We start from the raw sequence: 17,976 nt of genomic DNA, 5'->3' as shown, positions 1-17,976 counted from the left end.
ACTGGGCTCCTTCCCTAGAAGCAGTTTTAGGAAAGCAAGTCATCATCTCCCTTTGACATGCGGTCACCTGCAAAAGCGTTGCTGATACCATGCCGGCGAGCTACGTGTAGAAGTTCTCCAACATCTGGCAGCTGGGCTGCTACTGGCTTTTTTAAGCACAAGTAAAACCAAGCATTCAAATATTCCCAATTTAGTCTCTTAAGCATTATATTGGGTGCCTCTACCTTGGCCCACAGCTGCCAGCAATTCAAAGCTCTTCCTTTACAAACATTTTTAGTTTTTTTAGTCTGTGCATTCTCTTCATTCTCGTTAGTGGTGAAGTCACACTGGTGGAATTTTTGTAGAGGCAGTCACTGTTGTGTCTTACCAGTGATAGGTGTCCAAAAGGTTTCACTGAGGCTGGGGTACTGGGAAAAAGCCACCAGGAAGCTGGAAGCCCTGTGTCCTTTTAACCCAGTTTAAAGAGCTGATTCCTTTCTGTAGCCAGACCCTCATCTCAAGCAGCCAGTTTTAAGTGGTAGTAGTGCTGTCAGAGGGTTGGGTGGTGGTGGTGGGGGTGGTAGTAGGAATAGCAGACCCCACCTTCTTTCTCCTTCACAGCTGGGCAGGGTGAGAAGCTGGGTCAGGAGGAAGCGGAAGTCTGGAACAGATGGACTCCATCCCACCTTGTGAATCTCTTCATCCTCTGTTGATGCTGTCCAGGACCTGGGGGCTCTTAGCCCACCCTCCCCCTCTACATTCTTTGTCCTGTCGTGCTCTAGGTTAGTGCCAACTTCTGCAAGGAATGTGTGGAGTAAGAGAATATCAGCACTAAAAGGGGCTTCAGAGACTGCCTTGGCCCACTTTCTGATTCGATACTGGGGTAGAATGGAGTCCATGGCAGAGAGATGACTTGTCTTGGGTCACATCACTAGTTAGTGGCCTAGCTTTAGATACTGACCCCAGCATGTTTGGTACAGGAATAGATGATAACGAATTCTTATCTAGTGTTTACTATGTGCAAGGCACTGTTGGAAGATATATATGGTGTGTGTGTATGTGTGTACACACACAGATATATAATCTTTCTCATTTTATGCATGAGGAATACAAGGCACAAAGAGGTTAAGTAACTTGCCCAAAGTCACAGCTAGTAAGAGGCAGAGTCAGAATTTGAACTCAGGCAGTCTGGCTCTGCTCTGGACCACTGCACTATCCTGACATACCAGTGCCCTGTCTTTATTCACTTCTGGTCCACATAAGGGATCTCTAATAAATTCCTTAGCCAAAGGATTCCTGGCTTACTCTCTTACCCCTGGAGGAGCATTTCTCGAAACATGATAGCAACAGGTGCCAAACCAAGCAACCACAACTAAAACAAAACAAAAATAAATTCCGTGGTCAAGTAAATTTGCAATGTTATATTAAACCAGGTTAAACAGATTTTTTTTTTTTACTATAAAACTTCTCATAGTAGCCTTTAATATGCTACTGGACATTGTGAATTCTCTAAGTGGATCTAAAAGCTTTTCCTAAATGTTTTGGACCACATTTTTTGATGCAATAATGTCATCACATCCTCTAGATTGGGAAACTCAATCGAGTGAAAAAGGCAAATTGTGTCTATTATTGTTATGAAAATAGTTTTGAACTCAAAGATCCTCTAAAATGGAAAATAGTTTTGACTCAAAGACACTCCTCAGGGGTCCCTGGAACACATTTTGAGAAATACTGTCCCAGTAAATCATATATTAAAAAAAAAGTCTTGAAGCATATTATCATGGGGCTACATATCATCTTGCCCTTGCAAAGGACAATAGAGAAAAGCAAATGAAAGAATATGGATGTTGTTGATTTTCCCTTTTCTCCTTTCTTCTCCATATAAAATTCCCTTCTAGTAAGTCAGCATTCTTGTTAACAGAGACTTACTTAAGTATAAGTAAAGTGTCATTTTAGGGGACCCCTTGACCCTTCACCGTATCCCCTCAATTCTCCCTGACTGGCACCCTGTAGGTCCACCTGAAATTTCTATCATTAGCATTTTGTTTATTTGGATAAGGCCTTGTCTTTCTAGAAAAAGCCTCAAGTTAAGATACAATTTTGATATGGTGGGAGGTGTGGCATGGGCTACAGCACCTCAGCATGTGCATTCAGATTCAGGAGCCTGTCCAGTATGAGAATCCTGGGGGACGGGGACTCCAGATGAGGAAGCACTGCAGTGGCTACCTGCATGGGACCCTAGAAAGTGAGGTGCCCTGGGGAGAAGCAGCCACTCTTTCCTTTTTAGCGAGAGCTCCGAAGATGCACTTTATTCATTTAACAATTTTACCTAGGGTCTGTCCTTGATTGGAGGTCATTGTGTGTTTATTTATACTGGACCAGAGGTCTTTGAATCTGACCTCAACCTTCAGGACAAAGCCAGTGTACTTGGGGTACTTCTGAATTTAATCTAAACCAAGTGGGAAAAATAAAATTAGCATTCAGCTGGGTAGCCCAGGGTCCTCTTCTGTAACACTGGCCAGTGCAACATAACATTGACCTTTGCTCACCAGGCAGCTAAATCACAGGAGGACATCCCGGTCTGTCCTACACAGTCTGGGTTAGACAGAGAATCACCAACTGAAGGGACATGAAGTGTCCTCTCCCTCCTGAGAACAGCATCACCTCCCACATCTTCTTGTCTTTTCCATCCTCTCAGGTTTTAGCGCTCCTGCCAGGCGACACTAACACTGAATCACCAGCTCTCTTGTACTTGCCACTGTCATGCACCATATGCTGCACTTGAGCCCCAGGTGTGCGCCAGGCGAGCCCTTAGCTGTTTGCCTGGGGTGGGCTTGCGAGGTTAGTGGGCGTCTCGTCAAAGCAAACGGATTCAACTAAGCATTTTACAAACAACACAACAGGTTTACTAGGAGTTTCCCACACATGTTAGTAACACATACTCGTTTTAGACATTTTAGAAAATACAGATGAAAAAATGGACAAGTCATCTGTAATCCTGTCATCCAGAGATAAGGACAGCTTTGGATGTGAATTCTTCCTGCCTTCCTGTTTTCTTCCTAGCTCTCGCTTACTACACAGCTACAGACACAGTTCTAGATGGGATTCATACGTGGCCAGAGTAGTCGCCCCTATTCCACCCTCCCTGCACCCAGCCCCTGTGTTGATTTGCCACAATGGTCTACGCAGAGGAAGGGGCCAGGTTCTGTGTGTGGATTCTTGGGCCTGGAGGGTAAGCAGAGAGGACAGCATGGGTCCGGGCTCCCTTTCTGCCTCAGGGATGGATGGATCTGATGGAGGGTGGGATGCAGGGGAAGAGAGGAACCCACTGCACAGTGCTGGGTAGAATTCAGTGTGTCCACACAGTGAGGACTCTTGAGAAGTGCAGCTCTGCTCGGGCATGTGAAGGAAGGGAGGATGTCCATTCTCCATAATGTATTGAAGCTGCTATGTTTTCTCTTGGGACACCCCTGTCATGAGTGGGGTCCTCTGGTGGGGGTACCACTCACTTAGCGAGCTGTCTGCACTCATAACTCATGGCTCTTCTGCTCACCATTGATGCGGCTTTGGTATTCCTTTGCGATTTCCTAATTAGACGTCTATATTTAGTCTCTTCTGCACTAGAACACGCACAGTAGTTAAATCTGAAATCCAAGACGTCATAAGCCAGCAGCCTACTGTTTCCTATAAAATGTGTGGGGAGACATCATCATTGTTCACGGGCTGTGATGAGTCACCTCAGGTTCTCAACATTTCGCCGTCACTCTTAATTCTTCAAATTAATCAGGGAAAGAGCTGGGGAAAGTTGGGCTCTTCTGAGGCCAATACTGGCCAGCAAGAGCAATGCTCCTGTCTGCTGGCTCAGCCTCTCTCCAGGCAGCCCCTGTTGGACCATTTCTTTATTTTGCAGTTAGTTCTAGGAGACTCATGGGGAAACTTTTGCTTGGGGGTCTAGAATTTATATTTCAGAACTTCTTGCCCTCGTTAGAGCACCAGATTCTGTAAGGAGAGTTTGAAAACAATAGCTCTCAGTGCTCTTCCAACAATACTCTTGATAATCAATCGTCAGTAATTTCAACAGCCATAAACGTGGTCCTTCTAATACTCAGCCTTCCAGTTCCTCAACTTCCTCTCCTCCCAGTAACCTTGCCCTTTATGATTTCTTGGCCACTCATGCCCATGGCTATGCCCTTGATGTTACCATTACCATATGTGCTCCCTCCATAATCTCAGTTTCAAACACCCGACTCTCCCATCACAGTTTCTCCTTCCATCTCAGTCTTCTATTCTCTCCAATGCTTCTTCAGCCTCATGGAGATCCACAGTCAATTGATCTACCACCTTTTCACTACCTCATCATCACCCACAAGCCCTCACTGCCCTCCTTATCTGCTTTGATTTTCTGGTCCCTCATTGTCACTCTGCCCATTAATGCACAATCAACCCCCTTTGACTCCTGTCTTCATTGTACCTTCTTGGCAAAACCATGACCCTGCCCACTGTGTCTGCACCTGCACGGCTGGATGTGGCTACCTGGTGTTGCTTTAAGTTCATCATAACAGCTGCACGTAGATCCTTGGTGCTGGCCTGGCACACAACTATTCTCCCTCTCTCCAAGACAAAGATTTCACATTTTCTCCTTCCTCAAACCCCCAGTCTTCCTCCCCCATCCTCACGCCCAGCTGATGGCCTTGCCTCCTGATTCACTGAGATAATAGAAAAATGAACTGACAAGTTCCACATTTCCACCACCACACCCACCTGCCTACCCTCATCAATGCCAATCCGCTCTGCCTTCCCTTCTAGTACAGGGATGAATTTCCCAAGCTTGTCAGTGACACTCAATGTGTGGTCCTCAATCCTGACTAGCAGCATCAGCATCACCTGGGAGATTGTCAGAAGTACCAGTTCTCCAGCCCCACTCCAGACCTGTTGAATCAGAATTTCTGAGATAGGGCCTGGGAATCTGTATTTCAACTGGCTCTCCAAGGGATTCTTATGCATGAGGAAGTTTAAAGAGAGCTAGATCCCTTTCATTCCACCTACTCAGGGATATTCTCCAGTGGTGAGCCCCTCTCTCTTTTGCATTATTGCATTTTTTCCTCTTTACTGGGTCATTTTCCATTCCATCATATAGACAAGCTGCAGACAAAACACACAACCTCTCTTGATTCCAAATCTCATTTTAGCTACCATCCCATTTCTCTACTTCCCTCTATCTCTTGAAAGCCCATCAATCAGTCTTTTGTTCCCACCATCCCCAAAAACAGAGCTTACTAAGGCCATTTTGGAAGAAATTGGCTTGATGGTCATACAACTGTTTACTCCTTCTGGAGACACAACTAAATGACATTCCCGAATTTCTTTGCACATAAATGAGCCCAAGTGACTAGTTCTTGGCATGGGAATGTGAACCTTCAGGCTGAGGCATTTGAACATGGGTGTGCTTCAATGGGGACTGTCCCTTCCCTTTCCAAGGTGACCACGGAGGCCACACACTGAAGATGAAAGTTGAGTACCTGAAGCAACACATGGAAAGCCATCTACCAAGCACTTGATGGGACTGTAACATGAGCGAGAAATAAGGCTTTTCTTGTGTTAAGTCATTGATTTTGGGGTTGTTTGTTACAGAAGTGAACCTGCCTAATAAAACTGCCAGTGACCCCCAAATTTCTAAATCTGATAGTGAATACTCCATCATTATCACACGTGACCAAATAGCATTTGGCAAAGTTGATCAGTGGTTCCTTCTCAAGAAATTGTATTCACTTATTCTTTCCTTTTTTTTAAATGGGGGTACTGAACCCACCTCCCCGTGCACACTAAGCTTACACTTTACCACTGAGCTATACCTCCCCCTTTATTCACATATTCTTCAGGCCTCTTTTTTTTTTCCATTAAAAAAAAATCCTTAACTCACTGTAATATCCTTGCTAATTCTCCCTTGTGTTAACTGCCCACAGTGCCCAGTCCTTGGATCTCTTCTCTGTTAGCACTCACCCCTCTGTTAATATCACCCTTGTGCTTGGCTTTAAATACCTTGTCTACTATAATGATTCCCATGTTTACATCTGTAGCCTGGACCCAAGACTTGCTTATCCACCTGCCAACAAGACATCTCTACTTGTCATCTACTAGACACCTCCTACTTAACATGTTCCCAACCAGACTCCTGATGCCCTTAGTCCTACTTCATCCATCATCTTTCCCTTCTTTATAAAACGTTAGCTCCACCCTCCCAGGGGCTTAAGCCAAAACAATGGACCAGTCTGTGACTCTGTCTCTAACTTCTCACATCCCATTATTAACAGTTCCTACAGGTCTCACCCTAAAACTGTCCCTAGCCTCATCTCACCCTTGCACTGGTGCCATCTGAGTTCAAGCCCCTGCTCTCCTCTCTTGCTTACACCCTTGCACTATTATAATAGTCTCCCTGTTCACATTCTTTCCTGTCTCTCTGCTGTTCTGAATAGAATATCCAGGATGCTCTTTAGACACATAAATCAGATTATCTCACTTTTCTTTTCCAGTCTTGCCCCTGCCCCCAGTATTTTCCCAGATCACTTGAAATTAAAGCCAAAGTCCTTGAAAGGACTCTCAGGCCCTGCATGAGTTGGCTCCCCATGACCTCTCTCACTTCATCTCTTCTGCCTCTCTCCTTGGTGGGCTCCACACCATAACACTCTCTTCTTTGCTGCTTCAAGTATATTCTTGCCTGGAATACAGTCTCATAGCCTAATCTTTCACTTCCTTCAGACTTCTGGTCAAGTTTGCATGAACAGCATGGCCTTCCCTGACAGAAGCTCATGCCCACTGCCCCTCCACTCACAATCCTCTTCCCACTCATCACCATCTGGCACACTAGACATTTACTTATTGGTTTCTTTTATTATTTGCTTACTCCCACCAGCATGTAAGGAGAGTGGGGACTTTGTCTTGTTTATTCTTTGTCCCCAGAACCTAGAACAATGGTGGGCATACAGTTGGTGCTCAATAAACACTTGTAGTGTGGATGAAAGAAGGAACTGCAAAACAAGCCAGCTGTGTCCTCTTCAGCGCAGGGGAGGGAGCGAGTCCCACTGGCTGAGTTTTGCAGATGTGCTTCATTTCTGGTGAAGCCAGAGTCCTTTCTTGCTCTCCCAGGGAATTTTCTCTCAAGGGTCTTGTCTTCAGAGTCTCTGATGTACCCTCTTTTGGACCATCCTGGGACACCTGTATCCTCCTCCTAGGGTTGGCCTCGTGACACTTGGTGATATCGTTTGTGAGTTTCCAGCACAAACCTTTGCTCATGAGGCTCTGGGACTCCATTTGACATGGGAAGAGGGCTGATTCCCTGATCTGCTCTCCTACCAGGAACACCGTGAGGTCTGACCAGGAGAGCAATGGACAGCACTGGGTCCTACTTTTGAAAATGTGCAGACAAGTCATCATGAAAACTCCAGAGGAGGGAGGCTTGAAGGCCCCCTTCAGTCACTGATTCTTAAGGAGAGGTGAGTAAGGCTGGGCAGGTTGCCAGGAGGTGCTGCTTCCTGGTCCTCCCCACTCTCTGACACTATCTCTGGGAAAGGTTGTTGGAACCAGAAGACACGTGGCTTTGTTGATGAAAAGACTGTTTATTCCTAGTACACTGGACACTTTGTTCAGGAATAGTTCATCCATTTGAAAATATTGCCCTTGTAATGGTGCCAAGGTCGTCACCTGCTGGGGTTATCAGCAGAGTACGTGCCAGCTCTGCCTGGGGTATTTTAATAGGTGTATCACTTCTCTGCCAAAGTGACTAAAGAACATTGCAGAGTTAATTTGTATTCAGTGTGCTCCCCGCATGCATTCTTAATATTCTGTTTTTGTTGGGACTTTTAAGAGAAAAAAGAGAAAGAAATGAATAAATAGGATATAATGAACTGATTTAAAAAGGAATTTTAAGTGGTTCTGACTCATTTTGGAGTTCTCTGTACCCATTTGATAATAACAATATACTTTTCAAAGCATTGGATAGTTTTCAAAAAATGTTTATATTCTTTCTCCCCTTCGATGTTTAAATCTATCCTGTAAGGAAGAGTGGTGTGTCCTCTATTTTAGGTGAGAAAACTGAGGCTCAGGGATGTGTCGCATATGTCAGACAAGGTCAAAGAATTAAACATGATGGAACAAGCATTGAGGCCCAAGTCTCTCAGTGCCTAGGTCAGAGTGTGTCCACACCATGGTGGCAAGCTGGGCAGCATAGGCAGGTCTGTCAAGGGTAAGGAACCAGCTGGGTTTGGTCAGTGACCCTGGAAGTCTAGAAGTAAATGTGAGTGGAGAACAATTTTGTCTGTAGCTATGGTCTTCCATGTCAGCCAACACAGGATAATAAACACAGTTTCTCACCCTGACGAGCATGTGGAGACCCTGCCTGCTGAGTGGATGATGAGCATCCACTTGGGTATAGCAGGGCCTCAGGGAGGCCAGCATCCCGTGTAGCAGCCCCATGGCATTGTGGGAAAATCTCCACCCCAGGCTTCAGGAGGCTGGAGTTCCAGTGCCACCTCCACAGTGTGTAGATCTGTTGTGTGACCTTGAGCAAACCCAGCATAAGACAGATTAGATCACATCGGCTTACCCCTTGGGTAGAGATAGCCAGCTTCCATGACAAGGTATCAATGGCTGGAGTAAAGAAAGAAAAAGCAGGCCCATCAAGTCTGTGGATGCCACATGGCTGGAAAGTATAGCTAATAATGACAAATGACAGATCAGATTTCTAGAAAATCTTGAGACTGGTTGAAATGTTGGGATGGAAGCTCTAAGGTCAACGGACAGAACTGTACTGTGGTTTCACAATAATTGCAGCAGGAGCAGCATTTATTATTAATCTACATCGTTCCTCCTCTTAGAAAGGATTTGGGAAAGTGAAAGGCACATGTTTAGACTGAAGAAGATTGATGTGAGTTTTAGTTGACTGGAGGCTCAATATGGCTGGGGATTGACAAAGAAGTCAGTGCAACCAGGGGCTCTCCCAACAGAGGCGTAGGGCCTAGAAGTTCTCACCTTGAGCTTGTGTGCACAGCCATGTGAACACTGGGCTCCGCAGCAATGCTTTTGAAGAGGGTGGTTGACAAACTGGAGCCAGGTAAGTGGTGGGAAATCATGGTCCATGTCAGGGGTTCTATGGCCTGTAAGGGAGAAGACTCACTGGGGTGACATGATGGTGATCATCATGTAATCAATCAAGTAGGAGGATGAGGAAGTGCATAATCTAGGTGGAGGGCCACAGGGCCGAAACTAGGCCAATGAATGGAAACTGGGGGGCTGTATAGTTTTAGATGTAAAAATGGGAGCGGGAGGCCTCGAGAAGCAGTGAATTCCTTCTCATCAGATGTGCAGCTGCCTGACCTCTTAATGGGGGTTCCCACACTGTGTGGGATTGCAGCTGAGACATCTCTTGACCAGCGCCAGTGATCCAGGAAACGAGAGAACGCACACGGTGCAAACTCCACACGTTCTGTGACTGTGAGGTCGCTGTGTTTGTGTGAGGAGCCGGGGAGGCGGCCCAGGCCTTCCTTTGTCAACACACACTTCCCACCATCCTAGGTAAAGCGTGGAAAGTATGTCTACACTCGCTTTTCACCAATCTGGAGTTGGGTCTCTAGGCCCTGCCCCTCTTTCTGAATATGCCTGGAGACAGGAACGTTGCTTTGCCAAGACTTTTGAATGTGTTTTACTTCCATCTCACAACTGAGGACACTGAAGTACCAAAAACTTCAGGGTCAGGGAGAAATTCAGAGGCAGCTCCTGAAAGGGCTCACCCTTGAGTGGGAGTCTGTTCTAAGCAAATCAAGTGAGCTGCACACTCTGTGAACCTGGCTTTACTGGAGTATCTTTATTTTAAGGGATCTATAGAATTAAAGTTGAAGTTTTTCTCTTTTTCTTTTTCGAGTTCTGGATTACCTAATAGATCAGCTGAACTAATGTGGAGAGAAGAAATTTGCCCTTCAAACAGAACTACTTAGGTGCCTGAGTAATGAGCTCTGCATCCACGAAGGCTGCTGACACAGTGAAGCTCTTGGGCCGGAGAACACTGATGATGCCCAGAGCTTCAGGCCTGAAACTAGATAGGCTTCAGACTAAGGCACCTTCCTGAAGGGTATATTTGCATTTTGGCTGGAAAATACCTGTGACATACACACCTGTGCTGTGTGTTCTGTATAACCCACAGTTGGGTTTCATCTCGACTCCCTCCCCACCTACCCCATCCCCCTTGCTCTAAGAAACACTACTGCCCTTGATCAAATCCACAGGGGGTCCTCCTAAGCCAGGTTTCTGTCAAAAGGCTTTGCCTTACCCTTGACCTGGGGTGAATCCTATCTATAAATTGGGCTGGATTAAGCCAAGATCATCCACTGAAGAATGGTGTTAGGCCTGGCTGGTCAGGTAGTCAGTGACTGGGTGGAGCTGGACGTGAAGTAGAAACAGAGTTGAAGCAGCCATTTTCTGATGGCTTTCAGTCAAACAGAAATTTCCCATTCAGTTCTAAGAGCGATGAGGGATCCTGATGTGGATGTGGGTGCCTGATGCCTCCCTCCTTCCCCTGAACAACTGTGATCTTTTTGGGATGTGATTGCTAAGAGTGAGTTTGTTTTCACACAGTTCCACCACAATGAGAACCGGGATGCTTTTTGAATTGATCAGACTCTTTGGCACTAAAAGTAATAGATGGTTTTAAGTGCAAAATGACAGTCACGAGCAGGGGTTGACTTGTATAGCATTTGAGACATGCTGTTCTTTCAATCTTTTTGAAAAGAGGTACAACACATGGATTGTTTTAGTGACTATTTTCACAGGTCCCCCAAAAGCTTCCTTTTAGCTTTTGTACATGATAGACATGCTTATAGGGTTGATGCTTATTATTTCGAATCAAGGACTAACACCTTATTCTTGTTATTACTTTTGTAAAACACTAAAACTCATTCTGAAATTAATGATCTTTCATAATTTTTAAGACAATGGTGTATCAGCAAGGAATTGCATTTGGCTGTGAGTGACAGTGATCTGAAAAACAGACATAACAAATTCGATGTTAAGTTAAATAGAAGTTTTGGGACAGCACTCAGAGCTTGGTATGATGGCTCCACAATGCCGTGAGGTACCCATATTCCTTCATCTGCCATCTTTAGCATGTGGTTTCTGTCCTTGTAGTCATCAGATGACTGCTGGAACGCTAGCCATCAGGTCCACATTGCAAGTGGAGAAAGGGAAAAGTCCAAGAGCAAAATACACATCCCAGTTAGTTGGGTCCAACCCCAAAGTTTCTACTTATGTCTCATTGGCTAGATTTAGTTCCATGGTCATCTGGCAAGGGAGATTGGAATATGAAAATATTGAGTCACTCTCATTGCTGCCTCAGACAAAAGTAGAGTTCCCTTAGTAAGGAGGAGATGGGGGCTGTCTAATAGTTTGTACTCTATGTCTAAAGGAAAATTCTATAAGACATATTCTGTTGGCTTAATATTTTACAGTCAAAACCTATGATAACTTCATGTAAATTTTCTGTTAAGAAACCACATCACATTGTACAGTCTCTGATAGGGTTTCCAGAGCTCTGGAAACCCACCCATTGAACTCTTAATCATCCCACCCAAACATCCTTGTGTCTGCCAGTGCCCCAGACCCAAAGCCATAGTTTACTCTTTATTACCCTTTATCCTTCATGTTCAACCAGTCACAAATTTTATCTGCCTCCTGTCCAGACCATCTCTTAAGTCCATCTGTTCCTTTCCACCCTGACCATCAGCACAACTGAGCATCCATAAAGTCAGGCTCTGTGCTAGGCTCTGCATTTAGATCATTAAGGCATTTGGTCTTATGACTTCAATCCTGGGTTATGTACCTGCACCAGTCTAAGAGCTGATATTCCTGAATCCACTTCCAGACCTGCCCTTCCTTTGTACACACACAACCTTTGCTTAGACACTTCTTCCTCTCACAGGGTTCCAACAAAGTCTGTGTTTCAGAGGCCTCTGCAGCCTCGTACTTAACAATACCCCTTGTGACTGAGCTGTCCTAGCTGGCCATGTGGAGGAAGGGTGGACTCTAGAAAGATCCTTGTCCAGCCATTTCCTGGCAGATTAACCTTGGGCAAATTCTCTGGCTCCAAGTGGTATATGGGCAATGGTGGTGGGTAGCAGGGAACACTTGAGTGGCTTTGTCAGAACCAGGAACAGTAAGAAAATCTGAAAGAACCTTCTGTTTTAAGAAGGTACTTGACGATCTCTGAATCAATTCTGAGAGGCTTCAATGACTCTTAAGAGGATTAAGCCAGAGGACTTCAGTGAAACTTGTGCTTTTGTTCCTGAGGTGGAAACCCTTGACAAGTGATGCACACAAACAATTCTTGGGGTGGGACAAGAGCTTTCTAATGATCTGTTTGGAGCCCATCATACAATTCAACATCTCCTAAGAGCTTCAGAGTCTATAAACATTTTCAAAATATTTCACTTAACCTTCACAATCATTGAAATGCTTGGAAAAAACCCTCACATTTTAAGATGTCTCTAGCAGAAGCATCAAACAAAATCTCAACAGCCATTTAAAAGGATGTAGCCTCCAGACCTGTCACCCTTTTACTCTCCCTCATTTATATGACTCTTTAGAGCTATTGCCTGGAAAGAGGCAAAGTAGATATCATTAGCTCCATCTGCAGCTGTGGAAATTGAGAGAGTACTGAAGTGACTTTTTTGGAATCATAGCAGTAAAGAATATTTAGGAAGCTAAGTCTGATCATCTGACTCTTGTCCTGTTAAGGAAATAGAAAAAAGGAAAATGGTGACAATGAGGGACTAGAAACCACCTCATCCATCTGCTACTCTTACCCCCAACTCTTGCTAAGACTTCAGAGTGAGAAGAAGAGAACACACGAGGAGGGACATGCCAGGGATGAAGAGCTGAGTGTGTGTGATGGAGAGGACGGTGTAAAGCAGGTAGCAGTGTGAAGAGAGTGCGGTCACAGTCCCAGAAGTAGGATCATGGAAATGACCTTGGAAGATATGATCTCCCAAGTATGTTCAGATGATATGGATTTAGAGACTGGATTTGGCTAGGGGATATTTGTTCTTTTAGTTGTCCAGCATCTATTTCACTTTTCTCCTGGAAACCACATCCTAACTTCCCTCTTGGGAACTACCACTAACCCCGTTCTCAATCCATGGATCTCTGGAGGAGCCGACTCTGCCCCTGGTCCAGGAATCAAGAACCTGACCTGGGCCTAAGCTAATCACTCTATCAAATTTCCTTAGGCAAAGTGATTGGTTTAGAAATGGGCAGTGATCCCGTTAGAGCCAATGAGATTTTTCCAGGTGTTCTGGGACAAAGACTCATTTTCTGCTGGGGTGTGGACCTGGAAGTATGTAGTTCTGGGAGTTGCTGATAGCCATCTTCTGGGCGCGAGCATGTTTAAGAATGGCCTCAACATTCGATATTAAGTGGAGCAGAGAGATGGAGATAAGATTGAATCCTGATAGACTTCATTTGAAATCTGGCATACAGTGATCCTCCTAGGAGCCTGAAATTTTCAATTATGTGAGCCAATACAATTTTTTGTTTGTTTGTTTAACCCAATTTGAGTCGTGTCTTCTCTCAATGGAAGTTGAATGGATCCAGTTTCAAAAAATAAGATTTTTAACTTTATATAAGTAAAGTTTTGTCATATAGATTTCTTACAATGGAACTTCTGTTTTTATAGAATTGTATTGAGAAGGTTTGCAAAGGGTTTCTGCTTCTGGCTACAAGGAGGAGGCTGATATAAGACTATCCTCCTGTCAGGAACAATCACAAAGTATGTACTTTAAAACACCACTGCCTGACAGCATGGAGAAACATCAAGGCACAGAGCAGTGAAGATTATCTCTGAGAGAATGAAATAAAATTTAAATCAAAAGCCCAGATTTTTGTGGAAATTGACAAGCAAATTTTAAAATTTACACAGAAAGGCAAAAGGCCAAGAATAGCAAAAACTATCTTAAGGAAGAAAAAACATTTTCTTAACACCACCAAATACGAAGATTTATTATAAAGCTACAGTAACTAAAATAGAATGTCTCTCAAGTATAGATAAATAGGTTAATGGAACAAAATAGAGATTCCACACCCAGAAATTCAGTCATTTTATTTTCAGGAAAGGCACCACTGCAAGGTAATGGGGGGAAGATGGCCAGTTGGGTACATATTTGAGAAAAACTGAACCTTGACGCCTACCTCATACTATATACAAAAATCAATTTCAGCTGAATCACTGATCTAAATGTGAAAGATAAACAGCAAATTGAAAGATAAACAGCAAAGCTTCTAGAAGATAATCTAGAATATCTTCATGGACTTGGGGGTAGGCATTCATGTTTTAAACAGGACAGAAAACATCTTAATTATCTTAAAGGAAAATATTGAAAAAATTCAATTCAGAATATTAAAAAATCATCCACTTGACTGTATTGGATTTCATTAAAAATAAAAATTTTGTTTATTATATAAATGGAAATACAACCCATGGAGTGGGAGAAGATACTTGCTAGGTATATGGTTGACAGTGGACTTGTATCTAGACCATGTAAAGACTTCCTATATGTCCATAAGCATACCATACATAGCTCATTTTTTTAAAGAGGACCAAAGAATTAAACTGCCCTTTACAAAAGAGGATCTCAGAATGCTAAGCAGACATTCAAAAAGATATTCAGTATTATTAGTATCAGGGAAATTAAATGAAAATGTAATGCAAGTTAAAACCACAACACCACATATAATACAATGACTACAATTTAAATAATTGACAAAGGCAGATGTTGAAGAAGATACGAATCATCTAAAATGCTAGTGGTAAAAAAGGGGTATAAGTTTGAAAAACTGGCGTGTCTACCAAAGTTAAAGTGCCCTATGATCAGCAATTCCACTTCTAAGTATATATTAAACAGAAAGATATCTATAGGAATGTTCATCTCAACACTATTTGTAATAAGCAAAAATTGGACACCACTCAAATGTCCATCAACAATAGAGTAGATACATAAATCATGGTGCAATCCATTCAATGGAATACTATTCAGCAATGAAAAATAACACTACAACATGGGTAAATCTCTAGCCACAGCATTGAGTGAAAGAAGCCAGACCTAATGGAGTACATATTGTATGATTCTACCTCTATAAAGTTTATAAGCATGCAAAACTAATCTATAGTGATAGAAGTCATAGTGGTTACCTTTGCAGATGATAGGAGTATGAGAAAGCTTGGTGTGCAAAAGATGTCCTATATATTGTTCTAGGTAGTAGCTACATGGGTATATAGCATATATAAAAAAATTCACTGAGCTGTACACTTCAGTTTTATGTACTTTATTGTATACATATCTTCATTCAATAACATTTTTCAAAAATAAGAAAGTGAATTTATTATTGTACTATTGTACAATATTATTATAATACAATATTATGTATTGCATTATTGTAGAAGGCTTATAAATGGGGCATTCAGAACTGTTGAGTGTAGTCTATTTTATCTTGTATGTATGGTGGGAACACATACCATGTGAAAGTGAATAGCCTGTAAACTAACCTAGCTGTTATTAGAACATAGAGTTCAGTTCAATATGAGACAAATTTTACTGAGAATTTTCAATGTGCTAGGATGCTATGCTAGATGCTGGGGATACAAAAACGACTAAGTTGCAGTTTATACCTCAAAGAACTTACAGTCTAGTGGGTAGACAATTTAGTAAATGAATAATTATAACACGGAATGATGAAGGTAATGATAAAGATCCCACAGAAGCACCAATCTAGGGTGTTCACCCATTTTGCGATGTAGTCAGCTGTGCTAGATCACACCAGTCATTGCTGAACTCCTTCTCACTGGCCATCCTCTACTATGGAGGCTAAGAAATTCTAAATATTCACTCTCTCCACTTTCCTAGCAGTTGGAATGGAAATGTGTCATAGCCATGCCCAATGAGAGATAAACAGAATTCTGCTGGAAAGTTATTGGTATAGTTTTTGCTTTCCCTTCTTTTCTTCCTTCCTTGAACATAGATGTGATGAGAGGAGTCATCTTGACACATGAGGCCACACATTTAGAGTAGAATACTAACCTAGACAGAATGAAACATAGATGGATCCTGGGTCTCTGATGTCATCACTGAAAAGCTAAACCAACATCAGCAACTGCTTACCTTCTCACCACTTGTGAAAGATAACCCCCAACTTGCTTAAATTGCTGTCAGCCAGGATTCTGTTCTTTGCAGCTGATGAACACATTTATAACTGATAGTGTGGCAGGTGAGGGCAGGTAGTCAGGGAAGGTCTCTCCTAGAGTTAATGTCTAAGCTGAGTTGCACAGCATGAACAGGTGTAAACTAGGGGAGTGGTAGTGGTAAAGGGAAGGTTCTCCAAGTAGAGTGGAGCACAAGAAGAGGTGAAAGAGGACATAACATTTGTAGAGAATTACAAATATTTAGTTTGGCTAAAGCACTGAGTGGGAATTGAGAAAAGCTGAGGCTTGAGCAATAGGCCAAGGTCAACCTATGAAGATGATTGTAAGCCCCATTAAAGAAGTTGGACTCTATCCTAAGTTTCAGTAGGGAGCCACAAAATGCTTATTAATTAGAGAGTGATATGATGAGATTTATATTTTAGAAAGATTATTCTGAAGTGTGGAGAGTGGTTTACAGAGAGCAAGCACATAGGCAGAAAGAGCAGGTAGAAATGTATTTCAGTGGTACAGTTGAGGGACAATAGTACTTCCCAGGTGTCAGATGTCATTTTAAATGCTATTCTTGTATGATGGCAAAGGAGGTAGGAACAGTTGTATTGCCTTGAGAGTTATTAAGGAAATCAAATATGGAGTATTTGATGGTTAAGGAGTAAGGGAGAAAGAGAAGTCATAATAACTTCATGTTTGAGGCTTGGTTGTGAATGGATGGTGACACCCTCCACTGGGTTAAGGAACATGGTACAGAAGCATGTTTTGGTAGAGTGGGTTAAATAATTAGGATTTGGACACATTGATTTTGAACTGCTATTGGGACTTCCTATTGGAGATGTAGGTCTGAGGACAAGGAGAAAAATCAAAGCAGATATAGATCTGGAATTACCAACTGGATGGGACATGCGTATTATGCACCTTCTCAGACTCTCTTGGCACCACTGCCTCTTGGACCCTCAACCACTTGTTCTGCTCCAAATGGAGTCATCACCAATTGACTGAATCTGCTTGCACTTGGGCAGTTATGCCAGACCCTCCTCCTTGGCTGCCACCTCACAGTCATGTCAAATGGCAACATATTGTGGATTCTTGCTCCTCCCACCATTTTCAGACTTGGATGAAATGCCTCACCATAGCTCATGGGTCTTGGCATTCCAAATGAAGTACTGAGTGGGGGAAACAAGGTGATGATAATGAACAGGAGGTTGGTGTGGGTACAGCAAAGTTAGCAGTCATGGGATCAGGGAGAGAGAAAACACTGCATCCTTTTAGAGTAAATTTTAACAAAAGGTATACAATTATTATGTCAAGGAAAGAAGAAGCCATTACAGGTGTGAAGAAAAGGATAATATGGGTGAAGTCAGGGAAGCTCTGAAGCCAGCCCAATGCATGGAAAATTAAACAGAAAGCAAGTTATATTACCCTTATGACTCTGGGCTTTATCTTGTGTAACTTCATCCAAAATTTTTGTCCTTGTGATTTGTAGATATTTTGGGAAATGGAATAATCTTATATTTGCTGTTAGTCAATAACTGATATATTTCGCTTTTTTGATTTTGCTGTTATTGCTTACAAAGTGCCACAACAGCTATCACTACAATTTGGTACTCTACACTGATAGCAAGTATTAACAAGCAACTATACATAAGTTTGTGAGTGTGGATGTAATTGTATGTGATGGTGTGTGTGAGAGAGAGAAAGTGAGAATGAGAGACAGGGAGACAGAGAGATAGAGACCCATATGATGAGTAGTGAGGGTATAGTGGGTTTAA

General features: G+C 42.9%; 1 protein-coding gene across 1 annotated transcript in view; it reads left to right on the top strand.

Moving 5' to 3' along the window:
- ARMC2 (armadillo repeat containing 2) overlaps nucleotides 1-17,976 on the top strand; it is a 203,383-nt gene that overhangs the window by 40,794 nt on the left and 144,613 nt on the right. Inside the window, exon 3 of the mRNA XM_074368517.1 lies at nucleotides 7,333-7,469. The gene's annotated coding sequence lies outside the window, so the exon portion shown is untranslated. The remainder of the gene's footprint in view (nucleotides 1-7,332; nucleotides 7,470-17,976) is intronic.

Source organism: Camelus bactrianus, chromosome 8, assembly GCF_048773025.1.
Source record: "Camelus bactrianus isolate YW-2024 breed Bactrian camel chromosome 8, ASM4877302v1, whole genome shotgun sequence".
Taxonomy (NCBI): Eukaryota; Metazoa; Chordata; class Mammalia; order Artiodactyla; family Camelidae; genus Camelus; species Camelus bactrianus.
This window is presented reverse-complemented; position numbering and strand designations above follow the sequence as displayed.